The sequence below is a fragment of the Rattus norvegicus genome, chromosome 18, assembly GCF_021556685.1.
Source record: "Rattus norvegicus strain SHRSP/BbbUtx chromosome 18, alternate assembly SHRSP_T2T, whole genome shotgun sequence".
NCBI lineage: Eukaryota > Metazoa > Chordata > Mammalia > Rodentia > Muridae > Rattus > Rattus norvegicus.
The window spans coordinates 7,445,378-7,456,644 of record NC_141551.1 but is presented as its reverse complement, the minus strand read 5'-3'; the positions used below and the strand labels follow the sequence as shown (position 1 = coordinate 7,456,644).

Sequence of the window (11,267 nt, the reverse complement as noted above, 5' to 3'; positions counted from 1 at the left end):
CAAACTCTAATGAAACTAATAAACAAATTGAAAAGCTCACAAGGTAAAAAGTGTACTGACAACCAAGATCAATAACTATAGACTTAATATCTGGAAGTCTCCTGGAACACTGATGAGCAACTCAAAATAGGGATTCTCATGTCTGGGGTTGGTGTATGCTTCATGGATTTTAGTGTTTGGAGGGACCATTGTCTGCTCAAATGGAAATTTTTCATTTAACTATACATGTATAGTTGTATATTGTACCCTGCCTTCCAATTATTATAGGTATTATTAGGTAGATAATTGTACAATCCCTTATTGCTCTTTCATATATCTGTATGCTTGCCTTACACCCTCCCTCTTCTTTTCATATTTCTGCATTCCCTTCCCTAATTAGAGTCCACTGTCTTTCACATTCTTCCAATGAGATCATTTGTACCTTATTATTCCCTTCTCTAGTGCTCCCCCTGGTAATAGTTCCTTTTTACTCTCCTGCTTTCTGCTGCATTTACAGGCTATGACCCTGATTTGCAACTAACCTGAAAGCCTCCCCTCTAAGGGGTAGTTTTCGTGTAGCAGTATGCAGCATTCAATCTTTCAAAGAAGGGATAGCGACTAACAGTCCTATCCATCTATAAGACCTATGAATCACAACAGAGACCACCATAGGACACAATTACTTCAAAGGTAGAGTAGTCACACATATTTCTTTATAGTAACTGTCTTAGAGTTTTGCTGCTGTGAGCAGACACCATGGCCAAGGCAACTGTTATAAAGGACAGCATTTAATTGGGGTTGGCTTACAGATTCAGAGGTTCAGTCCATTATCGTCAAGGCAGCAGTGTCCAGGCAGGCATGATCTGGGAGGAGCTGAGAGTTCTACACCTTGTTCCAAAGGAAAAGTAGAAGACTGCCTTCCACGCAGCTAGATTGAGGGGTCTTAAAGCCAATGCCCACAGTGACTCACTTCCTTCAACCTAGCCACATCTACTACAACAAGGCCATACCTCCTAAGAGTGCCACTCCCTGGGCCCAGCATATTCAAACCACCACAGTATCCAATAGATCTGTAATTGGACTTAAGACCTACTTAACAAGAGACAAGACCTGCTTTGTATTGGATCCCTAGCCAAATACTAGCACTAGTGAAGACCCAGACCCTGTAGAAGAACATAAAGCAGCTTAGTCTCTAAGTGCATTCTATATGCTTATTATTATATCTACATGTAAGTTTAATTTTCACATAATGTGTCTCTTTACAACAGATATAGACATTTATAGAAATCCACAACAAACTAAGCTTCACAGTTGTGACTTCCAGTATCAACTAACATATATACAATGCAACTCCTGCTGGAAAGGCTGAGGAATAATTTTAGAAGAGGCAGAGGAGAGATTATAAGAGCCAGAGGGGAAATAAAAGAGTTTTTCTTGAGATTACATTTCCTCATAATGTCAGAAGGTTCACCTATAAATTATCATAAACATGACCGCCTGAACATGAGCTGAATAAGCACAACAATAATATACATGGTAATGTGGCCAACAGATGGCTCAGGAGGCCTTAACTCTACCAAAACAAAACAAAACAAACACACATAAAAACAGCTGAAGAATGCATTCAATGGAAGAAATAATCTTCACCAGGGATGGGCACACCGATCCAATGCCACATGGTCACGCGTAAGTACATGCATACAGATAACATTATCAGACTGGGCAGATTGTACTCAGGTACTCAGGAATATGTAGATATTTTCTCTAACAAACCCTAAGAAACAGTTGTCTTTTATTAAATTTGGGAGGTTGGTCCAAATTAAATAGCATACATTAATTGATTAAAATGGAAAAGGTCAAATATTGGTTTTCTAGATTAGAATTTATAAGGTGTATTAGGATGGGTAAGAGTAAGCAACTTGCCATTTTAGTTCTTTTTTTATTTTTTAACTTTAAAAAAACACACCATTTACTCTTGATCTAAAGAAACGTATACTTAAAGTACTTAAGCAGAACAGAATAGGACAAGTATTGTGTAGAAAACTTGAGAGGCAAAACATACCACCAACAATGAAATCATACTAAAAGTTTACTAAAATATTTCCAAAGACAGAAATGCAGAGAGGATTCAGTAATCCTGCGATGATGTTCAGTGCCTTCTTTCTTTTCTCACTCCAGTTCCTCCATCCATTCCCACCTCACAGTCTAAGCCATGTTTTTATATTTCCTTCCAAAATAAGAATATGTACATTGCAAAAAAGTTTCAATTCTCTTTTCTATAAGAAAGAAAAAAGGCTTTGCAATCTGGTTTTATAACCACTTCTCAAACCCTATTCACGCGGCTTTTAATTATAATATTCAAAAATTTAGACTTGAAATAGAAACTAAGACTAAATGCTTTTAAAAATCTTATTATGCCCTAGGTGCTAAGTATTGTCTATTTTTATTTTGTATTTATAGTAATTGTATTAAATGAGGGAAAACAAGCTCAAATAAAAACCAAGCAATGTGCTTCAGGTCATATGGTCATGGTGATGACAGGTTAGGATCTCAGTTTATTCCATATTGCATTGCTCTGATAATAATATGTCAGTAGAATACAATCGTTATCACAAAAGATATGAACATATATAGTTACTTTATATTAAGATAAAGTTGTAGTGCAACCATTTTGGAATATACTGCCAAGGTCCCTCAAAACTTAAAGACATAACTATCACACAATCCTATGCAAAATTTTCTATATATATACAGCCAGAATAAAAGAATAAGCATGCCAAAGAAATCCTGTTCATAGATGCATTATTTACAGTTTTGGTGTATGAAATCTATATAAATGTCCATGGAGAAATGAACTGATGAAGAAAATTAGGGATGGTTAGATATATAGATATATAGGTTAAGGGATTGATTAGAAATACATCTGCGGTTGTGAAAACCTCAGTGCAATGCAAGGTGGTAGGAAATAAAAGGATGTAGGGAGAGAGATATGAATTGTGATAGTTACAGATTTAATTATATAAGATAAGTTATATAAGATATAAGTTAGTTACAGATGTAAGGTGTTAGGCATGTCAATTAGTTTGATCTAATCATTTCATAAAAGATGTAAGATATATATGTGAATCACAATCATATATATGATAGTTTTTATGTGTCAGTTTCTTTTAATAAATCGAGGAAAGGGAGGAAGGTAAGAATATCATCAATTCATTCAGTAAAACTAAATTATGGAGTAGTGATGCTATTTAGCAATTTGTTGCTTAGTAAAAATGCAAGTCAATTCCTTAATTCATAACATAAAAATTAATTTTACATAAATTTTAAAAAATGTTTGAATAATATATATTGATATATCTGGTTCAATATTGATTGCTTGGGAAATCGTGTGTGTGTGTGTGTGTGTGTGTGTGTGTGTGTGTTGTGTTTATGCCACCCATGTTTAGGTGCCTCAGGGGCCAGAAGCAGGTGTCAGATCCTATACAGCTGGGCCATTTTGAACCTCCTAATATGGGAACAGGTACAAACTCGGAATCTCTGGAAGAACAACTGATGCTCTTAATTCTGGGTCTACCTCTCCAGGCCCCAGCTACATCATATGTGAGTGATAATATGCAAGGGAGAAAACTTTGATTTTACAACCGCTGTAACAAACAGGAAAAAGGTTAATAAAAAGGCAGAAATACCAAGCACAAAATGAATGCTGAAAATAAATTCTTGATTTGCTATACTAAACCTTATTTAAATGTTAATAGACTATATATTGAAAAAAATCATAGATGGTGGTCAAGGGAATGAACAAAGATTTTAAAACACAGAAACACATTCAACATGAATTAAAAAAATCCAAATAATTGCTTATGTGTCAAAAACTAACAAAGGGCTCTTTCTTTTCTGCCACCGCCATGCCATCCAGACTGAGGAAGACCCGGAAACTCCGGGACCACGGGAGCCACGGCCACGGTCGCATCGGTAAGCACCCAGGAGGCCGCGGGAATGCTGGAGGCGAGCATCACCACAGGATCAACTTTGACAAATGTCATCATGCCAAAGTTGGCATGAGGCATTACCACTTAAAGAGGAACCAGAGCTTCTGCCCAACTGTCAACCTGGATAAATTATGGACGTTGGTCAGCGAGCAGACACGTCAATGCAGCAAAAAACAAGGCTGGAGCTGCTCCCATCATTGATGTTGTTCGATCAGGCAACTACAAAGTTCTGGGGAAAGGGAAGCTCCCTAAGCAACCTGTCATCGTGAAGGCCAAATTCTTCAGCAGAAGAGCTGAGGAGAAGATAAAGGGTGTTGGAGGTGCCTGTGTTCTGGTGGCTTAAAGCCACTTCAGAGGTTAATTAAATGCAAACATTTTCCGTGTGGAAAAAAAACTAACAAAAGAAACTACAAGTGTTGATCAAGTTGTATCATGACAATGTATCAATGGGACTATTTCAGAGAAGCATTATACAATATGCCTCAAAACTGCCTGAAAAAAAAAATCCATAGCTTTTAGCTCAAACCCTGCCCTTCTGATTCTCTTTACACATCTATTTCATAGACATAGTGAGGCGTTTGGTAAGAACTGCTTTTGCAGTCACACTTAGTGCTATTAGTTAGTGACACAGGAATATGTGTACTATACAGCGATTATAGAGAAGATGTGTAATAGCACAATGTGGAATAGACTTACAGTCGTCAGGACAAGAGTTCGGGTTTTCTGAATTTCTGAAAGATATTGAGGGTTCTCTGAGCCTGTTTTTTGTTTGTTTTTGTTTTTTTGTTTTTTTTTTGTTGTTGTTTGTTTGTTTGTTTGTTTGTTTGGGTTTTTTTTAGCTGTGACGTTGACTCCATTCTCACACCAATGATCTGCTTCATGAAGTTGTTCAGAAGGCAAAGTATTAATAAATGTCACAGTAAGCAGTTGCTGGTACACAGTGTTGTTGACTGTTAGAATCATCACTATTATTATACTTTATTTAAGCATAAGTGTCTTGTTCTTAAAATTACAGTGAAAAAACTCCCGAGTAAAATGTTGGAAAAGGAGCACAGACTCCATTGATGGTGTTTGGTTGCTTTAATAAATAAGACAGATTCAGTAATTAAAGATTGCAAGGAAATTTATGAACAGGTAAACAATAGCAACTTCTGAGATTTATGAAGTTATGAGTGAAGTAATCCTCTCAACAAGAAGAAAATGAAATCAGAATCCTGTAGAACTTGGATTTAGCCAAATTCAGTAGGCACTCATGTTAAGAGCTCTCAAAAACCACAAAGAGAAACTTTCAATTGTGTCCACAGAAAATGTACAGCTAATACTTTATTTTACATTAAAGATGCAATGTTTTCCTCTTAAGGAACAAAACAAGGATATCTGATCTCACTACTCCTATTTCACAAAATATGGTGATGCCTCTGTGTCTACTGCTTGAGTATTGTAATTACAGATGCCTGCCACACACAACTCTACTACGACACTCTAAGAAATGACCATGTAAAGCCTTTCAAGATGGGAAGCAGAAGAAAATCTCATAAGCTGCTGGCGAGAACACACAATGCCCAAGCCCCTTGGAAACCTGGCAATGCCTTCCCAGGTTAGGCACACATCTCCCTCAGGACCTAGCAGCGCTTTCATTAGGTATCCACTGAGCACAAAAGAAAACACAGGCCTCTTTTAAAAGTAAAAGTGTAGTGATGCAAGAAGAAATACAGGTGCATACAGATTTGAAGTGAGAGAATCAAACTCTCGATTGGGACTTGGCAAATAAAAACAACAGAAAGGAAAATATACTGTGTCTCTATATGCTCACTACAGATAGCTGTAAATTGTATTTTAATACTATTTGAAAATGTACATCCCAAAGGTGATTACTTAAGAATAAGACTAGTGAAGAAGGTGAGTATTTTGTATACTAATAACTACGAAATATTGAGACCACATAAGCATTAAATACACAATGAGATATACCAGATTCATTAATCAAAACTAAGTGTTAGATACATATGTCAACCTACCCCAAATTCATACATGCAATAGAAATGATCTATACCAGAATAGTAGAATTTTTGTTGCAATCAACAAAAAACGGATACGAAAATATATGCAATAGATCAAAGTGCTTGAAATACAAAGACACAAACCAATAAAGTGCAAGGATTCACATTATTTGTTTTCAATGTACACTAAAAAGCTAGAGTAATTAAGGCAGGATCATGGCAAAGGATAAGTACAGAGATCGTTGGAAAAAGTAAATATTCCAGAAGTATATCAATGCATACAAAACCGATTTTGCATAAAGCATCCGAGGCCCTTCCAGAAACAGGACATGGTGTTTTCTTTAGAAGTTACTGAAACAATCGTGTTTGGATATTTAGAAATATGAATCCTTACACACACCTCAGGGATCCACTAAAATTAATTTAAAGTAGACCATAAATTTGAACGTGAAACACAAAACATAAAGATGTCCACCAGAACTCATAGAGCACAGTTTCTCTTGCTATCCATCAAGCAAAAAGATTGGATACCAAAAGCACAAAGCATGAAAAAGAATGTTCGTCACCCAGAGCCCAGTGAATTAAAGTGGTCTCTGGGAACATCTCTGTTCAAATGAAAACAAATAAGTACTTGAAGAAGGTATTTGCAAAACATGTACTTGGCAAAGAAATACTATTTTCAAATATACAACCAACGCAGATTTTAAAAGTTAGCTACAACTAAAATCAAAGCTGATCATTCCAAAATACATGCTTATCATACAACCAGAAAATACGTAATTAATGTAGTTAGGTGTTGCTGTAAAATTATAGAAAGTCTTTCTAGATCCGGCACCGTAGTGCCCCAAGATATCTGGTAATATCTTCATCTCAGTCAGCAAAGCGTCTCATCCGCTCTCCTCCATCCCATATCACTGCTGATGGCTTTTCTCTGAGCCTAGCAGCAATCTCTCTACCCATCTAGTTCTCAAGGCAGACGGTCATGCATGCCAGAAATATACATCCCAATTCTGTGGTGGCTTAGTGCCTCCAGCTGCCACATACTCTCTTAAACTTAAATCGCCATATGAAAGAACACACAACACAATAATCTCTGATCCAATTGACAAGATATAATTGCCCACCTAAACATACAAAGTCCTGTACACATCCATCCCTTAAGAATATTCATAACAACCTGTAAATGTGCAGAGAGGAATCTTAACATCAGCCTCCATGTCTTGCCGCCGCTCCCCCTGCCTCTTACAGTCTCTTCCTCTCTCTAAAACTTTTCTCCCGCCCATCCTTTCTTCTCATCCAATGATAGGCCTCGTTCTATCTTGTACCTGCCTTCACCTGTATGATGTTCTACAATTAAGCATTAGGGAAACTGAAATAGAAGCCAGAAACAAAAAGAATCACTAATCCTATAGCAAAACAGCTATTTAAAGGCAAAATATTGATAGACAATGTCTGAAACGTGACACAACAGAACCTCCAAATGCTGCAAAACGCAACACACCATGACCAGTTGGATATCTGAAGGAGTTGGACTCACTCCTACATAATGACCATTGCTATTCTTCTTATATAATTATTCAGTGTAAATCAAGCACTTGTTCACACAAAAACTTTATTCAAGCATTTATAATATGTAAGGGAAAAATATCCTCAAATTGAAAATAATGCAATGTCACCAACTGGTGCCTCAATGAGCAATGTGGGTTTGTTTATAGTGAAGTATGTAAAGGCATTACAGACAATGAAATATAACAGGTGCAATGACTGATCCAGAAACTTGACATAGTAAAGTAAATTACATCCAATAGGTAAAATATTGTATAATAACTGAGAGTTTCTAGAAGACAGTACTGGAGGATGATGGACACTTCTTGGCTAAACTTCTCTGGAGAAAATATTATACAAATGAAAGATTCCACATCTTCAGATCCCAAGAACTATGTTGAGGAGTTGTTATACTGTCTGTCAATTATACTTCATTAAAACAAATGCCTATGCTTTACATCTTGGCACCATTAAAAACCAGCTTGGGAATTTTCAAGTACCAGATTCCCTCCATAAACCCTCATTGGGTTTTCATAGGCCATCTTAAAAAGTTGGAAAATAAAATAAAATAGTTCACCTTTCCTATGGCAAAGCAACTACATTACAGCTGCTCAGAGAAGACAACGTGATAAAAACTACTGGAACATTTACAAAAGAGGTATTTGTTTGGTTTTTTGTTTATTCATTTATTGTCTGAGCAGGCAGTTGTTATCTTCAGACACACCAGGAGGGAGGGTATCAAACCACTTTACAGATGGGTGTGAGCTACTATGCGGTTGCTGGGAATTGAACTCAAGACCTCTGGAAGAGCAGTCAGCGCTCTTAACCACAGACCATCTGTCTAGCTCCATGGACATGAGCTAATTTTGTGAATCCTGGTGTGTTTCATAACCACCAATTGTTTGTTGTTCATATCTCATTACAGAGGGTCGTAAGCTACCATGTGATTACTGGGAATTGAACTCAGGGCATCTGGAGGAGAAGTTAGCGCTCTTAACCTCTGAGCCATCTCTCCAGCCTACTTGTTCTGTGCTTATCTTGTCATTTTACATGCACACTATATGATGCAGAAGAATAAGTTAAATATGAAATCTCTCTAAAGATACAATAACAGTGATTAATTTTAGTGATAGGATTTGTGATCTTTTGTTAAAATTTTAAGTTCTATAAAAGTCAGCTGGAAAACTATTTCTTGACTCATGCTCTGAATTTGCATCACTATCTGGAATTAAAAGACTTTCCCTCTCTGTAAGTAGCCCAGACTGGATTAGAGCTCACTGCAAACCCATGACATCCTTGAAATTACATGTTGGCCCTCCAGCTTGAGCCTCAGGGCTAGCATGACACGTGTAAGCTTCTTCTAATCCCTTTCTAGTTAAAGCTCCATCCCTGTTATTCCAGTTTGCTAACTTATGACCTGCATCCTGCTCATCCCCTCCCTATCCCCCTCCCCATTGTCTTTTTTCATTGTCCTTATTTCTGTGGATATTCCAGGTTATCCTACCTGGTTCAGAGCTAGGAAATTCAGATAAAAAGAACATATCTTTCTGGGTCTATGTTAACTCCTTCATTACAATCTTTCCTAGTTCTATTAATTGCTTGAAGTTTTTGTGATTTCATTTTCTTCACAGCTCAATAGTATTCGATTGTGTATGTGTAACATTTTTCTATCTTCTAAAGGATATGTGTGTGTGTGTGTGTGTGTATGAGAGGATATATATATATATGAAGTTATGCCACTTATATAATGCTACAAAAACTATAAACCATCTAACAAAACCTCCAAAGCAGAAATCTCCATACAAGTGGTTGGGCTGGGTAGTTCAAATGACTCCTGAAACAATATAGGCTATTGCTTGATGCTATTCAGAGGTTGAATATAAGTCCTTATTGCAGAAGATATCATACATTTTTGACCCAGAACTCAGGAGATTAGAGCTGGATCTAACATGAAAGCTTCCTTCCTTTGGATTAGTTTCCACAGTACCAGGAGGTGCTACGGTAAGGGAGGGAATCAATAATAAGGTCTACCAAACTAAGGTGACAATGACCCACAGCAATGGATATTATTGCAAGATATCCCCGAATGTGTAATAATAATGTTCATATCTTGGTGGTAATAACAGCTGTTTTACTGGAGTTAAGGCACATTCAACAGAAGGGAAATCATAGCCAGGACTAGAAACCTATGTGATTTTTGGGGTGAGAGGTCTTGGATCTTAAAGAAAATTCACTAGCACCGCTAGACCAGCACAACTCCTAACTATATCTAAACATATTTTCATATCCACAGATAAGTGTAGCTTTACTGTGTATTAGAGAAGCTTCTCTGTAAAATAGAGATCAATCCAGACACCACATTTGGTCATAATTACAGAAATTTTGTCAAGCCTAGTCCCAATGGATACATCTATACTGCAATACTTAAGACTCAGGAAATATCTGAGAAGAGAAACTATTGTACGAGTAAAGAAATTCTGTTGTAGGTGTGTCTCCTAGAAGTGACAGGGAAATATACCCATGATGCCTCAACAATATCTACACCATATTGAGCAATGACAATACCCAGTAGACATTCTAATGTGGAAGGAGTAAGTATTATGAGCTTCTGTCTCTCGACAAAGAACCAAGACAAGAATGACTGGGGATAGTGGGAGAATTAATCTCTCACAGAGATGAGTCCACTGAGTGGTTATCTATTGCTAAGTGAGGTTATCTTTGAAACTATATACACAGGAGAAATACTAACTGAACTTTGTAGGTTCTATTTATATATTTATGTACATATGTGTAATTAAAGAAAGAGATGTCATCAATTTAAAATGAGGGAGGGGATATAGAAAGAATTGAAGGAAGTGTACATGAGGGAAGTTGGAGGTAGTTAGACGTAATGTTATTATATTTTGATTAAAGTTGAAAAGAAAAGCCAAAATAGAAATGATGTAAGTTGCCATACCCCATTCCACTTCTTAACATAGTACATCCCTTCCGTTTTCTTTTCAGGTAACCAATGGAACAAGTCTTACGTGTTCTTGTTTGTTCTCATTCTAATATCTGTTTATCTTGCTAGGTATTCCAAGAATTTATATTCTGCTTCTACAGAAGGGTTGCATAATTATGTTCAATGTAAAAAAAGATTCCAAGGTTGGGATCTAATAAAAGTGAATTGAACATGTATGGCATCTGTTTTTCAAAAACTCTTTTGTTTTCCATGGACTGTGCAAGTCCAGGCAGGAATAGGCCTATGGAGATGGATCAAAATCATAGAATTGGATGGCAGGATCAAAGCTTGTAAGGATGAGAGGGCCTCAACACAGCCCAGGAAAACAACTTCCCTGTCTCCCAGGCTTCAGGCATTGCTATGATTGGTGATAATTAGGTGCATGCAAAAGTTACAGCCACTTAAGGCTTCCCATTTTCTTGCTTGTATTTAGGGAAGATTTACCTTACACACTATTTCTAGAGGCTCCTTCCTTATTTATATTGAAATAAAACCTCTGGGGTCATGAGCAGCAATTGGAGGAGTCGATCATTTGTCTTAGGAGAAGGCCAAAGTATTCCGTCTCAATTGCATCCTGTCCTAGAGGTACTCTAGACAGCATTGTCTCTGCCAAAAGTTTGCTTCTTGTAAATTAAAAAATAAGAGTCTGTACAGAGTCATAATTCTTCTCTCTACCTACTTCTCCCTGTTACAATAATTTTCTTTGTCTAGCAGAGCAAGAAAATAATATATACAGAGAGCTGGCATAACGAA

At 36.9% G+C, this 11,267-nt stretch overlaps 1 pseudogene; it reads left to right on the top strand.

The window, feature by feature from the left end:
• Window positions 1-3,861: 3,861 nt before the first annotated feature.
• LOC103694170 (60S ribosomal protein L27a pseudogene) lies at window positions 3,862-4,366 on the top strand (annotated as a pseudogene).
• Window positions 4,367-11,267: the final 6,901 nt, after the last annotated feature.